Consider the following 15418-nt stretch of genomic DNA (forward strand, 5'->3'; position numbering starts at 1 on the left):
CCATCCTGATGAGTACTAGAAAGCACTGTGCTGAATGCACCCATTGTGTCCAATTTTCTGAAGCTTTAGGACAACTGACACCCGGATGAACACGTGGCGTTTAGCATGACAGTCTTGAAGGCAGGCAATGATTTGTTCCAATAAATATTTTATTGTGTACTTGTTCAAAAAACACAGTCTGTGCGTCCCTAAGTCAGTTTTTCAGGGCATCGAATGATACTTCTAACCTATACTAACAGCTCACCTGATCTGTTTGTGATCACACCATGGAGTGGGGGCTGTACCAAACACACGTTCCTTTTTACACTGAGACGATCATTTATAAATTGGGTGTGAAGAGAGACAAACATTGTCAATTCAAAAGCTGTGCAGATTATGGTAGGACAACAGAAGGATTATGAAGTTATTTTCTTCTTATTATAGAGATTCGTACAGTGCAAGACATTTAAAGACTTAGATAAAGGAACGTCATGATAAGTGAAACAAGCACGGACAGGGTTTGAAACTCCGACTTTCTGTTTACGAGACAAAAGCCTTAACATTTGGCTACCTTGCCTGCAATGCCACCTCCTTCCAATCAAGGCTAACACGTTTTTAAAATAAAATGAAATAAATATTTCGGTACAAATTGCAATGAGAAGAGGAACAGAACAAATATGATTATTACTTTTCAAATTAATTCTATTGAAACTGATTCAATTACATGGGGGCAACAACAACAAAACTGTGATTCTTAACAAGGAGATATTTGGCAGCAGTGGGATTCCAACTCATGCCCTCAAAGGGGCTGGAGCTTTCATCCAGCTCCTTAGACCACTTGGCAAATTACTCTGTACAGTGGCATTTGTAGTCTGACCTTATGGTGTTACAGTATGTAGAAGCAACCCCACCTCCTTTTTCTGAGATGCTTCCTCTTACTTGGTGAAATATTTTCTTCTTTGGTCCTTTGAAAATAGTTCCTTTGTGAAGCAGGCTTCAGACGGTGCTTATAGTGCCCTTGAAGTGATTTTATTTTTACAGGAAGACGCATTCCTAAATGTATCTCTCCTGTTTTAAAAAAGTTTTTTATACAACGCACGAATAGTATTCTACAACGGCGTATTTTATACAACGCACAAATAGTATTCTAATTGCAGACTGCAGATCTGTGCAGCAATCTTACTCGATTTGACTGTAATTCTGAAATACCTTAGCAAACATATTCAGGTTTCCTTGAACCTTTAATAAAAAAGCTACATCGTTTCCAATCTCTGATGTCACTGTAAACTCGGACGTGATACTCCGCAGATGTGCAGTGTGCCTTTCCTCTTGTTGCATTCAAGAGTACTCACTGCATGACCTCCTCACTGCGTGCCCTGTACTCTACAGTGATTTCATTTAGATCAGTGGTTCTCAAACTTTTTGGACCAAATACCACCCCTAATCCAACCAAAGCATCCAAGTACCACCTACAAGTCATCATCTCATAGGAACCCCAGAAATTCTCAATGACCAACATGAGCGTGTGTGTGCGCACACAATCACACACACACACATATAATAAATATTATAATAATAAACTTTATTTGATATAGCGCCTTTAAAGGTGGCTTCTCAAAGTGTTTTACAGGAAAAAAAAACATTAACAACAACTAATAAAAAAGCACCATTTCAGTGAGAGGGGTGAGCCTGTTTAGTTGAGCAAAGCAGAGGTGAATTAATTTTTCGAGCCTTGATACAATTTTTCGAGTCTAACAGATATTAAATCGTCAGGCATTTTCTTGACGGCAAAGGTCTCGCGGTGGATGTTGTAATGCGTACATTATTTTCTGGAGCAACCTCTCTAATTCGTGCAACTACACCGTTATGTCGGCTTGTCATTGCTCTAGCACCGTCTGTACAAACTCAGACGCATTTTATCCAGTCGAGGCCATTCTGTTCGATAAATTTATTCAGAAGCTGAAATATGTGCTCTCCTGTAGTTCCTGTTGGTAGCGGTTTACAGAACAGAAAGTCTTCATGGGACGTACCCTCAAACTCGTATCTAACGTAAACGAGCAAATTGACCAAATCGACTACAGACTCATCTAATTGCAGTGAAAAAAATCTGCTCATCTTAACGCGCTCTATCAGTGTACGTTTGATATAATCCTTCATTTCAATAATTCTATGAATGACTGTGTCTTTCACGGGGAGGGGGGCAGCAGGTCGAGCTGTTTAGCAGCTTTTTCTCCACACTTAATACGTGTCAGCTCTTTTGCCAACGGTAAATAAGGTTCTTCAAAATAGTGTAGCTTACCTGCTTTAGCAATCTGCAAGCTTGCATTTTTCCGCGTTTCCGTTTTTATTTCCGTATTTATTTAAAGTTTTTATTTCATGCGCATGGGAGCAAAACACAGAGACGCTCGGTGTATTTTTCTCAAATTAGAACAGTTATTAAATATTTTTCTGGTATCACGCTTTCGTGTGCTCACAAGATTACCTGCGTTCGTAGCACGTATTTCTATGCATTCCTGTGTTTACAACGTTGGCATTGTTCCAAAATCACACACATTCTCCTTTCTCCCTATTTGCTGGAGATACAGTAGCTTTTTTTAAATACAATTGGTCACTTGCATCCGTAGCACGCATTCCTATAGAGTGGTATAGAATTACAGAGTATCTCTTGTGTCCACTGAAGTATTAGCACGCAATGTATCGTAGTACATAGGCTGCGTATTCGACACGTATTAAAATACAAAATATGAAAACCCGTCCCGATTTTTCAGCGCACACAACACAGTTCCAGGGTCATTTGGCGTACCACCAGGCGGCACGCCACGTACCACTGCCGGTACGTGTACCACAGTTTGAGAACCACTGATTTAGATTATCTACTTGGAGTAGAGTGACAAGATCACCTTGAACAATTTCGGTTTGTGAAAGGAAACACTAGAGAAAATACAAGTGATGAACATTTAAAATAACCACAGTACAGCTAGAAAAGTGAAAGATAAAAGACGATTTATAATGACATTCACAATAGATTTAAGAAAAGCACGACTTGAATCCTGGACCCTCAGATTAAAAGTCTGATGCTCTACCGACTGAGCTATCCGAGCTCTAGAAGAAAAGACACTCTCAGGGTCCTCACAAGTCACATGTCTCTTCTTGTGCCAAAGTGCAGTCATACCTGACCCATCTGGAATGACCACTGACAGACTTTATCCAGAAGCGACAGCACCATCATTCCCAGTAGAATGAGAGAGAAATACAGCATGACATGGAGAGTCAAGGGTCTCCCACAATCCATCTTTCCTCACATGACTGATTTTTTCACTAACATTTTGACCTTTTCACAGTCCGATTTTTTCACATTTAATAAGATCTTTTAAACAACAACATTTAAGAAAAAAAAATGGAACATTTTTTTGAACAATAATTAAAAAAAAATCTTTCCATGCCTTGGTTGTATAAGTGTGCACACCCTTTATAAAGGAAGTTGTAACTATGCTGAAATTTAACCAGTCACATTCCAGATCATGTACAAAGGTTATTTGCCTTTGCCAGACATCAATTGTATTGATTCTGATTAGTCCTAATTTATATCAGCTGATCTCATATAACCAACTGATCTGGGAGAACAAACGTTCAAACTGCACGGCGGAACTTGAAGAGAAATCCATTCACCAAAGAATGTTGTTACAAATTATCCGCCGAGCTGTTTTATGTATCCAGCCACCTCTTTCCTTCCTAGTTTGCAGTGAGCACAATTCTTTCAGTTTCTTCTCTTGTATTTTCCTTGCTATTTTACTGTCCCTTTCCCCCAAGTGGAGATGGATCTGCAACCGAAACCCAGTTTTCGCCCTGTGTTTCTGCAGCTCAAGTCTGTATGAGGAGAAGGAGTTACACAGCTCCAGTTGTGCAATCGGTCAGCGTGCGGTACTTCTACAGCAGAGTCATGCCGAGGGTTTGAGTTCGAACCTCACCTGAAGCAGTGTAGCCTGTGTCTTAAGCTACCGAAAGCAACTGACGAGCTTAGGTGCTTTTAGGTATTTGCTGGAGATTTGGTCTAAATAAACAAGTAAAGGTTTATTCCAAAGAAGGCTCCACAGCCAAAACATTATGTTTTCTTCTCATTTCAGCATGGAATAAACCTTTCCTCATTCCTTTGCAGCCCATGCATGCTGACACAGCTACTTACTTAAGTTACCATCAGCTGTGGACCTCCAACTGACCTGAGTGATATCTACTTAGATGAGAGGAGCACGATGGAGTACCGAAAACTTGAAAAAGCTCTCGCAGTTAGATTCTGTGTTTTTGTTGTTTCCCAGATATGTTTTTAATGTTCTTTTTCTTTATTTTTTGAAGTTGTTTCATTTGTTTGTTTGTTTTTATAGTTGTTAGTCCTCTACAGGGATTTACCTAGGTTCCCTGAAGACTTCTCGTTTTGTGGTTGTTGTGTTTTCGTGTTACAATTTTTTTTTTCTATTGATAGGACCCCCCGCATTACTGTGGGACTAGTTAACTTTAGTTCTTACATTCTACCTGAAATTGCCTCAATAACTACAACTCTTTTTTCTATATTTAACTACAGTTGCTTTCCAGACACCGCAACTATTCACGATGAATCTTATGAATACGTCTTTATGAATAATAGTATTATTTATTAATAATTAACTTTAATGTATATTTTTATTAGTAGCTGTATTACAGGTAATGCATGTACAGCCTTTAATATGCGATAGTGAATTTGCAGGTATCTTGGGGAGGGAAGAGAACTGAAATTTAGGAAATACATATTTAAAGGGGGTGCAAGTCACCTCTGTCACATCTGGGTGTTAACTGAATAGATTTGTGGCATTATTTATTGTGTTTTAACTCTATACTTGTGTTTCTCAGGAGACGGCAGAAATATTGGGGATTTGTGGCTACAGAAAATAGTTTGAACTTTACAGGCAAATGTAAGGTTATGTTTAAGAAAAAAAAAACTTATTTTCAACTTTTTCAACGTGATTATTTAAGACAGTTGTTCGGAACAGTATGTCTTCTCATATCTGTGGCTGTGGTCCTACAATAACGGTGATGAAACAGACGTTATGTGCAGAAAGAACTGGAGATGGAACAGGAGACTCACCCAGTCTATAGTAAGGTTGTGTAGGACCGCACACACTAGGAAGAGTGTTGAGTAGCGGGTGTAAAACCTTCACGAGCCAGACAGGAATCAAACCTGCAATCTTCTGATCCGAAGTCAGACGCGTTATCCATTGCGCCACTGGCCCCACTATCATCTTACTCAACTGCACTACAGTGAGCTCAGAGCCGCTACTAGTAATACATTGTCCAGATCCGCATTTTCTCAATTAGATTCACGTGTTTTTTACGTGTGTCTAATTACTACGTCTTTCATTTTGTCTGGTTTTATAAAAATGTCTCTTGAAAACAGACAAAGGGTTTATGTGTCTCCCTGAAATTCACACACGAAGGAAGTCACACGAGGAAGGAAAGATATCGCGTTTAAAGAGAATCCAGAGTGGAGACGCCGGCGAATGAAAACGAAGCTTCATATAGTACGAGCGCACTACCACTGAACTAAACTCCTGATAGTGAACTTTTTCCGCAGGTTAATTGTGTTAGGAAATGTGAACAGTCAACAGAGCGCATTTTAAAGGCCAAAGCAAGACAATTAGATGTGAAGAGAATTCTGCTTCTCTGTTTACTGAGCTTTCGGTGAACGTCAAAGTGAAAGACAAATTCGCTATTTTCACTTTTTAATTAAGGAACAAGAAAACACCATCCTTCGAGCCGGATTCAAAACAGCTACATAACAATCGTCCGCTGCTTTTTTAAACAGTTTTACGCTCTAGCAACTGAGCTATCGAAAGGTCGACTCCAACCGCACACGTTTTGTCATACGCGTAGCCCAATGTAGTGTAGAGTTCCTGTTTATATAAATCGCAGTTCGACATCAAAATACTCACTAACAGTCTCGTTTAGTAGAAGAAATGGACCAGGATTCTACTGTATAATCTTCCAGAGGTCTTACAAAACGTTTGGAGGGACATCAGTGCAGGTGGAAATTGACTCTTTTTCTAGTGGGATCAGTACCATATAAAACCTTTCTTTTGGATTGAGAAGAGGATCATGGTGACACTCAAAACATCCCTGTCTTTGCTTCTTACGAGGACTTTTGAGCTGCAAACATCGGTTCAAAACAAAACTCTGCTACTGCAGTTGCTTCTTGGAGGGTTTCTTCAAATCTTTCAACTGAACGTCTTGGGATATTGACGATGATATAATACAGATTGTGGTTTTCTTTTGATCGAAAATTTTATTAAAATATGAGCCTCTTTTACCTTTGTCTTGGATGTTTCGCAAGGTATAATACTTTCCCTTGCATCCTCAGATAAACATTCTAAATACCACAAAGTTACAATATATGGAATAGCATTTATTTTTACATATGTTTTAAAATGTACTCTTATTTAAAGCTACATTTAGTGCTAGGTAAAGATAACGTTGCTAATACTGATGTAGTAGAAATGTAAGATGAATTGATAGCTTTATCTGAGCTAAAAAAGTCCTAAAACGCCTCCTATAACAGGAAAGGACTCGTAGCAAGATTAAACTCCAAACGTTGCTATTACATTATGCATTATGTAAACACGACCCATTTCAGCTTCTGGTGAGTGCAGTTTTTCCAAATTGAATCAAAACTACAGCTCGAATGAAATAAAAAAAAGTTTATGTGTCTCTTTGCTGTAACAACTCTGCCAAAACTATTCAGATAAATCAGAATAGCATCAGAACGTGACTAGATTTTATTGGATATTAGGAAATTTATTTGTGTGCATTTCCCCCTACGATCATAATACCTTCCTGTTTTCATCGTGTTTATTGTTTCTGCCTGTGATCTCGGAAATAAAGTATGTGTTCACCGAAATATTCCGGGAGTTTGCTGTGGTTTGAGAGGAGTGTATGAAGGTAATGAATGAGGGAGGACACGCGCATTCAGCACGGGGAGCGCAGAGCAATGAGCCGCGCCTGCAGCTCGCTGAGTCTTTTCTTATATAACCACTGAGTCCGGACACACAGCGTTTCCAGCCCGTGTTGGAGATTTACAGTTCAGAAAACGACTGTCTCGAGCAGAAACTGATCTTCCTGCTTTAGTTAAGGTTATCGGAATCGGCGGCTGCTGTGGGGGTATAGCGCTTGTATCTCTCTTCTCTGGCTAAACACTATCTACTGTAAAGTATAGAAATAGACAGAAGATGAAATACAGCTACAAATACTTCAGTAAGGCCGAGCAGATAGGAAAGTTTAAATCAAATGTTCTATAACTCGATCTGCCTATATTTTCGAACTCTCTGTTCGAGCTCTGATATAATCCTCTCTGCTCCTGTCGTTGTCACTCTGCATTCCGTAGGGCTACAGGTTGATTTCACAATGCCACAATTAATTAAATACAGGAGAAACCGCACGGACAGCAATATGTTTTAAGAAATCTTCTTCTGGATTTATATTTCGGTCTTTCTCCTTTAAATGCATACCTTGCCGTAAATCTTTACTCGATTACAGGCACCCCAAACAGTTTTTAAGGCAGAAATCGAACCCCATTTGATTTTCTGCTAATAACGTGTAAGTGTTCACGAAGCATTTCCCTGCACATCGGGTGCCCACAAATCGGTTTCTCCGTTTTCCTCTTCCTGTCGTTGTTAGCGAGCACAAGAAGACGGGACAAATGCAAGAGAGGGAAAAGGGAGCGGCTGTCAAGAGTGAGATTTGAACCCACGCTTCTATTCAGAGACCAGGGAGTGAGTTTCCCGAAAGCATCGTAGCGCTAAGAACATCGTAAACTCGCTCTTAAGATCGATCGTTGATTTACGAGTGTTTCCTAAAACCTATCGTAACTAAAGTAGAACGTTATAATCCTTCGTAATCTACGTGCTCCCCGACCCACTCGTTAATCACTAAGTGCTTCTTAAACTGGCTACCTCTTGCGCCAACCTTAGCGACAGAGATCGCCAGACAGAGCACATTCAATTCACATCATGGGAATTCTCTGGAAATATAGAATACTAAGATTTTATATTAAGGATTTTGATATTTTGTTGTACTATGTAAGAGGAAATTCGAAAAAAGAACATTTATTTATACAGTTATGAATTTATTAGTCATCTTGGGTAAATTTCATATTCATAAATCAAATGTTTTAATAATACTCCCTCTTTTAGTACTTTTGGGGTGGGGTTTAAATTGTATTTAAATTCCATAAAGAACGTGAAACATGTAACATGTATTACAATGTAGCGCCACGCAGGGCGGGCTGAGAACAGCACCTGGGGACTACCGGACTGTATATAGTGGGACGGAGGCTGAGATACAGTCTCTTCCCTTCGTGTGTGTGTATGTTAGTGTAGGTGCAGCGCTGTAACCCCTGTCCCTGTGTGTGTACCTTTCCCGATTCGAGTTATTAAATGTGTTGTTCAACCCCATTCCCTGAGTCCTACGCCTGTTCCATTCCGTACCGAAACCCGCGGTCCATACAATATTTTAAGTTCGAATGCCGTTTTATGTTCTGTCTTGATTGTTGACGGTAAAGCTTAGACCTACTTGTTTTTAAATTTGATTATAGGTCCTGTATTTGTTGAGTGACACGTGCCAAGCTTAGTAGTTAATTTTTCCAGATGTCATGTTAATAAGACCAATTAAAAAGGAGTTCCAACACACCCAACAACTTTAAATAACAACAGTATTTTCTCTTGAAACACTGTGATTCCTAACGATGGCAGCGTGACAAAAAATATTGCTTTAAATCAAAGACGTCGTGCAGGACGCATACACTGTTCACACAGTTAAACTTGGTTTTCTTTTACAGCATGTCAGTCATTTATTTTATTACACCATATAATGAAAGTATTGTCAATCAATTGTTTGTCAATCGACTTGTGATGCTTTTTGCTAAGCGACTTCAGGGGCGGGGTTAACAAAGAAGTACTTTATACTCGCTCGTTAAATGATCGATTAAGAGGGGTTTTGGGAAACCCACGAAAAAGTAGCTTGTATGTTACCTACGTACATCGTAAAGTTGCTCGTTCGTCTCTAAGATTCATCGTTTTCGGGAAACTCACCCCAGAACACCCAAGCGATGAAAAGACAGGAGTCCTTGAGTCTGGCGCCTTAGACCACTCGGCCATCCTGATAAGGTACTGTAGGTTTATTCCATGCTGAAAAGAGAAGGAAACACAATGTTTCAGCTGTGGAGCCTTCTTTGATTGTGACTCGAAGTAAACCTTTACCTTTCCTTGTTCGTTTGATGTTAATTTATCTCCGTCAAATACCTAAGAGTATCTAAACTCGACAGTTGCTTTCAGTAGCTAAAGACAGGCTATATTGCTCCAGGTGAGGCTCGAACTCACAAAGAGGGTAAAACGCCTGATTGTCGGGAGTGGGATTTGAACCCGTGCCTCTATTTGGAGAGTGAAACACAAAGCTTAAAAGACACGAAGCTGTGAATTTGCTGTTTTAAACAGCTCGACTATTCTGAAAAAATGTGTGCTGATTACACCAGTCGCATTCGATTTTCCGTAACTTTAGGACGATTGATACTACTGGACTAACACAATTTGTGGCGTTTAGCATGACATGGAAAATGGTACCAGAGCATTCGGGTCCGGACTACCAGACTCAGAAACAGTTTTTACCCCCGCACTATCAAACTATTAAACTCCCAGCCTCTCTCACTCTCTCCTCACCTCTCACCTATGATCTGAACCTCACAGTGCCTTCTTTCTTACCAAAAACCCAAACACACATTGAAAATCTACCTCTACCATACATGTCAAAAGCTCACTCCCCATCATTTCTATCCCTTTATTTCATTCTTTTGATGCATGTTTTTGCACATAACCTGTTACCTTTTTGTTATTTTGCACACTGCCTATTGTTGTTTTTTGCACATCGGCTGTTGTCTCTGTCTTTCTTTTGTTATACAATTGTATTGTTGTTGTGTTTTTTTCGTTGTACCCAGTGGGCAAAAGACGTATAATATACGTCTATTAAACGCATACCTTAAACGTCTAAATGTGGTCCGCAATTCGTCTAGAATGAAATTCTAATATACGTCTATTGTTATACGTCAATTATACGTCTATGATTAGATGTTCATTATACGTAAATGGTTAGAGTTCTATTATACGGATAAATTTAGAAGACAATTATACATATATGGTAGGAGTTCCGGATAACTTTAGAGGTCTATTATACGGATAACTTTAGAGGTCTATTATACATCAAAGATAGGTTTTACAGGTGTAGAAACTAGTAAATCAACCCAATGATTTGGTTTAGAAATTTATTCTGAAAATACACATTCACACCTGAAAAATATGTATTTCAAATTATACATTGTATACAATCAATCAACAATCAACATACTTGTACATACTTTTGGTGAACAAAAAAATTTGCTTGCATTTCATCTTTCGCAAGCTATATGATTTAAAAAAAACAAGTTGTTCTGCAAAGGAAATTAATAAACGCATAAAACCAAATCAAGACCTCTTTGAGTGTCCCAAATTACATGTTCTGTAAAACAAGACAGGAAAAAAGGTACCGCTGGCATTCGGATCCAGGATCTCCTCTTTATGAAACAGGTGTTTTAACCAGCTTTACCACAGCACCGGCAGAACACTATTCTTATACAGGTGGGTACCCACCCTCAAACCTTTGTTCTCCCGCTACTTTACCTTTGCCTACTGTCCTGTCTCTCTCACACATGAAGAAGACTCCACGGCCGAAACATTGTGTTCTCTTTCTTCTTTTTTTCAGCATGGAATAAACCTATTACCTATTCTTATACAGCCGCTTGGACACACCGCTCTGAGACATCTGAGGTCGATGTGCGCTGAGCCTGGTCGCCGAGCAAAATCATGCCCAAGGGGAAGTGGTATGCGAGACGAGGTGGCCGAGTGGTTAAGGCGATGGACTGCTAATCCATTGTGCTTTGCACGCGTGGGTTCAAATCCCACCCTCGTCGGTTTATGTCTTCGACTTGTGATCCGTTTCTAAGTTGGACTTGCTATCTTTATCTACTGTAGTAGAGTAGTAATATTTCTAGCGTTGGCTGAATATGGCTTACAGCAGTAGCTGACAGATATAGTCTCTTAATAGGTTAAATTTATGCTTTGTACTGCTTTCACCTGACATTAATAGTAGTCCTGATGAACGATTTAGGGACATGGCGCATCTTGAAAATGTTCTTGTTAATTTCAGTTTGGAAAAAATGCACTCACCAGAAGCAGAAACTGGTCGTATCTGCAAAATGCGCAATGCAATAGCACTGTCTTGCTATGAGTCCTTACCTGTTACAGGAGGCGTTGTAGGACTTTTTTAGCTCAGAAAAAGCTATCAATTCATCTTACATTTCTACTCCATCAATATTAGCAATGTTATCTTTACTAAGCTCTAAATATAGCTCTAAATAAATGCAAATTTTAAAATACATTTTAAAATAAATGCTATTCCATATATTGTAACTTTGTGGTATTTAGAATTTTTATCTGAGGATGCAACGGAAAGTATTATACAAATGTGAAAGAGGCTTGTATTTTAATACAATTTTCGATCAAAAGAAAACCAAAATCCGTATGATATTACCATCAATATCCCTCGATATTGACGTTCAGTTGAAAGATTTGAAGAAACTCTCAAAGAAGCAACTGCAGTTGGAGAGATTTGATTTGAACTGATGTTCGCAGCTCAATAATCCATTCGTCCTCGAAAGAAGCAAAGGTTAGTATGTTTTGAGTGTCAACATGATCCTCTTCTCAATCCAAACGAAAGGTTTTATGTGATCCTGATCCCACTAGAAAAAGAGTCAATTTCCGCCAGCACTGATATCCCTTTAAATGTTTTATAAGAACTCTGGACGTTTATAGAGTAGAAGCCTGGTCCATTTCTTCTACTAAACGAGACTATGGGAGTGGGTATTTTGATGTCGAACTGGGATTTAAATAAAGAGGAACACTACACTACATTGGGCAACGCGTGTGACAAAACGTTTATTTTCTGACCTCTCGATAGCTCAGTTGCTAGCTCTTAAGATTGTTGAAAAAGCAGCGAGTATTTCTTATGTCCCTGGTTTGAATCCAATTCAAAGGATGGTGTTTTCTTGTTCCTTAATCAAAAAGGGAAAATTGCGAATTTCTCTTTCACTTTGATGTTCACCCGAAAGCTCAGTATACAAAGAAGTAGAGGCTCCTGTTCTGAATAATCCTCAAGTCTGATTGTTTTGCTTAGACCTTTAAAATGTACACTGTTGACTGTTTGCGCTTCCTAACACAATTAAAAACCCGCCGACAAACTTACCGATCGGGAGCTTAGTTCAGTGATAGCGCGCACTTAAGACGCTCCGTTTTCTATCGCCGGCATTTTTGTATTCTCTTTCATCGCGATATCTTTTATTCTTCGTGTGTGAATTTCAGGGAGACTCATAAACCCTTTGTCTGTTTTAAAGATACATTATTTTAAACCAGACATAATGAAAGACGTAGTAACTAGACACATGTACAAAACACATGAATAGTAGCGGCTCTGAACTCAATGTGGTGCTGGATGGGAATGCAATACAAACGCCAATGGCACAATGGATAACGTGTCTGATTACGGATCAGAAGACTTTAGGTTTCTACTCCTTACTGGTTAGTGAAAAAGCTTTTAAACCACGCTATTCAACACTGACATCGTAGTGTGTGCGGTCCTACACAACCTTCCCAGTGGGCAAAAGACGTATAATATACGTCTATTAAACGCATACCTTAGACGTCTAAATGTGGTCTGCAATTCGTCTAGAATGAAATTCTAATATACGTCTAAAGTTATACGTCAATTATACGTCTATGTTTAGACGTTCATTATACATAAATGGTTGGAGTTCTATTATACGGATAAATTTAGAGGACTATTATACATATATGGTTGGAGTTCCGGATAACTTTAGAGGACTATTATACGTATATGGTTAGAGGTCTATTATACGGATAACTTTAGACGTCTATTATACGTATATGGTTAGAGGTCTATTATACGGATAACTTTAGACGTCTATTATACGTATATGGTAAGAGGTCTATTATACGGATAACATTAGAGGTCTATTATACGTATATAGGTAGAGGTCTATTATACATCAAAGATAGGTTTTATAGGTGTAGAAACTAGTAAACCAAGCCAATGATTAGGTTTAGAAATGTATTCTGAAAATACACATTCACACCTGAAACATATGTATTTCAAATTATACATTGTATACAATCAATCAACAATCAACATATGGGCAATAATCATAAAAAACACAACTAGTCTTAAACTTCAGCTACAAATTCTGGTAACATGGCAATATACAGTATAGTAATGACAAACACAAACTAATTACATTAACACACTAACTCAAAACCACATTTTGATTCAAATATACATTTTAAAATGTACAACTTCTATATTTCCAAGAAAAAAAATATTACAATGCAATGCAAATATTACAAATATTTGCAATGTATTTGCAAACCCTGTCTAATTGTCCTAACAGTTAGAACCAAAAACCTATTATTTTCAGTGTCCAGATCTCCTGGCCCCCTGCCTTGCATATGCATTTTTCAAGTAACACATTGCGTGCTCCTTTATTTCTTTTTCTGTCGATGTAGGGTGGGACTTCAGCACCGCAGCTAGGAGAAAATTATATAATATTACTTCCCAAATAAATGATGATTAATATCTTCTTTAGTATAATCTAAAAAATGAACGGTTTACTAAGCTCAAAGCTGAAATAAATGTATAAAATTTGGCTTGCATCATAGCAGTTGAGCAATAAAGTCTGTCCTAATTAAAGAGTACCCAAAGTTTGAAAGTACAACATAGAATAAGAATAGAGAAACGGCAAAACGATTTTGTGTCATCTTCCCCATTCACACTATTTTTATGTGCCATTTTTTGCTTATTCACGTACTATTTTAATCAAAATAATATTAAGAAAGATCTGTATGTATTCAGATACTATTATTATTGTTCATACTTACTCGTCAAAAGAGGATTGCTGAGATATTTGCGGATATACTTCTACGTTTGAAAAACGTGTCCAAAATGGTGACCAACGAATATTAGCAATGCATTGTGGTATATAACCGGAAAATATGCTGGGTTCGATATTTTCTCAACGTATGCGTTTATTAATGTTGTCGATATTATGGTTGAAATTTAACATTGATAATACATCGCGGCTATGTGCCCCCTGCTATGAGCTGATGTGCAATTTTAACGCATGCAGTTAGTAAGGATCGGTCACTGTTGTATGGTATTATATATAATGACATTATGGAATAGGATGGGTACAGGCCTGGCATCACGGGGGGAGGGAGGAATGTCGCCCCTTCAGTTTTGGGCAAAAAGATTTACCTAACTTAATTTGCGTCCTAAAAAAATAGTTGTACTTTGTCAATGGTCAGACAACACTAAATGACACGAACAGTCACTCAGTCTGTTTGATGGGCAGGAGGGCTATCCGTCCAGGAACTGCACATATCAGTGTTGTTATTGAGTGTCAACATTATGATCCTGTTTGCTCATGTGGACCGATTCCTTGCAGTAGTTTATCATTATACTTAACATCGTTATATAACTAGGACTAGTTATAGCAGTCTGTGCTTTCTGTTGGTTTTACAACATTTTTTTCTTAACGATTCAGAACGTCCATGTAGCTGCAAAAATGAACGCTTATGGTACTTTTCGCTCCAGGCAATACAAACCGTGAGAGTGACGAAAAATGTGAAACTGAACTTCATCGCAAATACCAGATTGCTAGTCGTTATCTTCTATCATGAAGCACTAATCAATGGCATAGCTACGAGATTTCATTTGGGTAGCTGCACCGTACAGCTCCGTTTCAACCGAAATATCACCCCCCTCAGAATTTCAGACGCCCCCCTACAGATTTTTCCCCGGGCACCGCGCACTGATGGGGGACGGGGTGTCCAGGAAATGGTATCAACTTTTCTCAAGAAAATAAAAATAGAAACTCTATAGGCACTCAAACATTTTACTGTTTTTTTTCGGGCAGGTGGCAAGACCCCCTCAGCAAAACCCTTGTATGCCAAGCTGTGGGCATTGATTCGTCGAATATACGTATATTTACGGCGAAAATACGGCTATACGTATATATACGTCGCCTCGACGTATAATCAACGTCGAATTGCAACCGTAAAATCGACGACATGAATAAACGCATATATAACGTCGAAAACACATCTAACATAGTGTCTGAGGCTTTTTACTGTATGTATCGTGTCGCAGTAATTAATTTACACGTGTATAATAAATATAGTAAATATAATAAATTAATTACTGCGAAAATAATTTACTTCGTACACTGTGCAGAGTGCCGTATACTCTTAGTTGCGGCACACAC

The 15418-nt window shown here is 38.6% G+C and overlaps 2 non-coding genes across 2 annotated transcripts; one reads left to right on the plus strand and one right to left on the minus strand.

The window, feature by feature from the left end:
* Positions 1-5167: 5167 nt before the first annotated feature.
* Positions 5168-5240, minus strand: trnar-ucg (transfer RNA arginine (anticodon UCG)). The gene has a single exon. It is a non-coding gene; the product is annotated as a tRNA-Arg (tRNA).
* A 5674-nt stretch (positions 5241-10914) lies between these two features.
* Positions 10915-10996, plus strand: trnas-gcu (transfer RNA serine (anticodon GCU)). Its single transcript has one exon. It is a non-coding gene; the product is annotated as a tRNA-Ser (tRNA).
* Positions 10997-15418: the final 4422 nt, after the last annotated feature.

Source organism: Atractosteus spatula, unplaced genomic scaffold (assembly GCF_055471065.1).
Source record: "Atractosteus spatula isolate fAtrSpa1 unplaced genomic scaffold, fAtrSpa1.hap1 Scaffold_94, whole genome shotgun sequence".
NCBI classification, from domain to species: Eukaryota; Metazoa; Chordata; class Actinopteri; order Semionotiformes; family Lepisosteidae; genus Atractosteus; species Atractosteus spatula.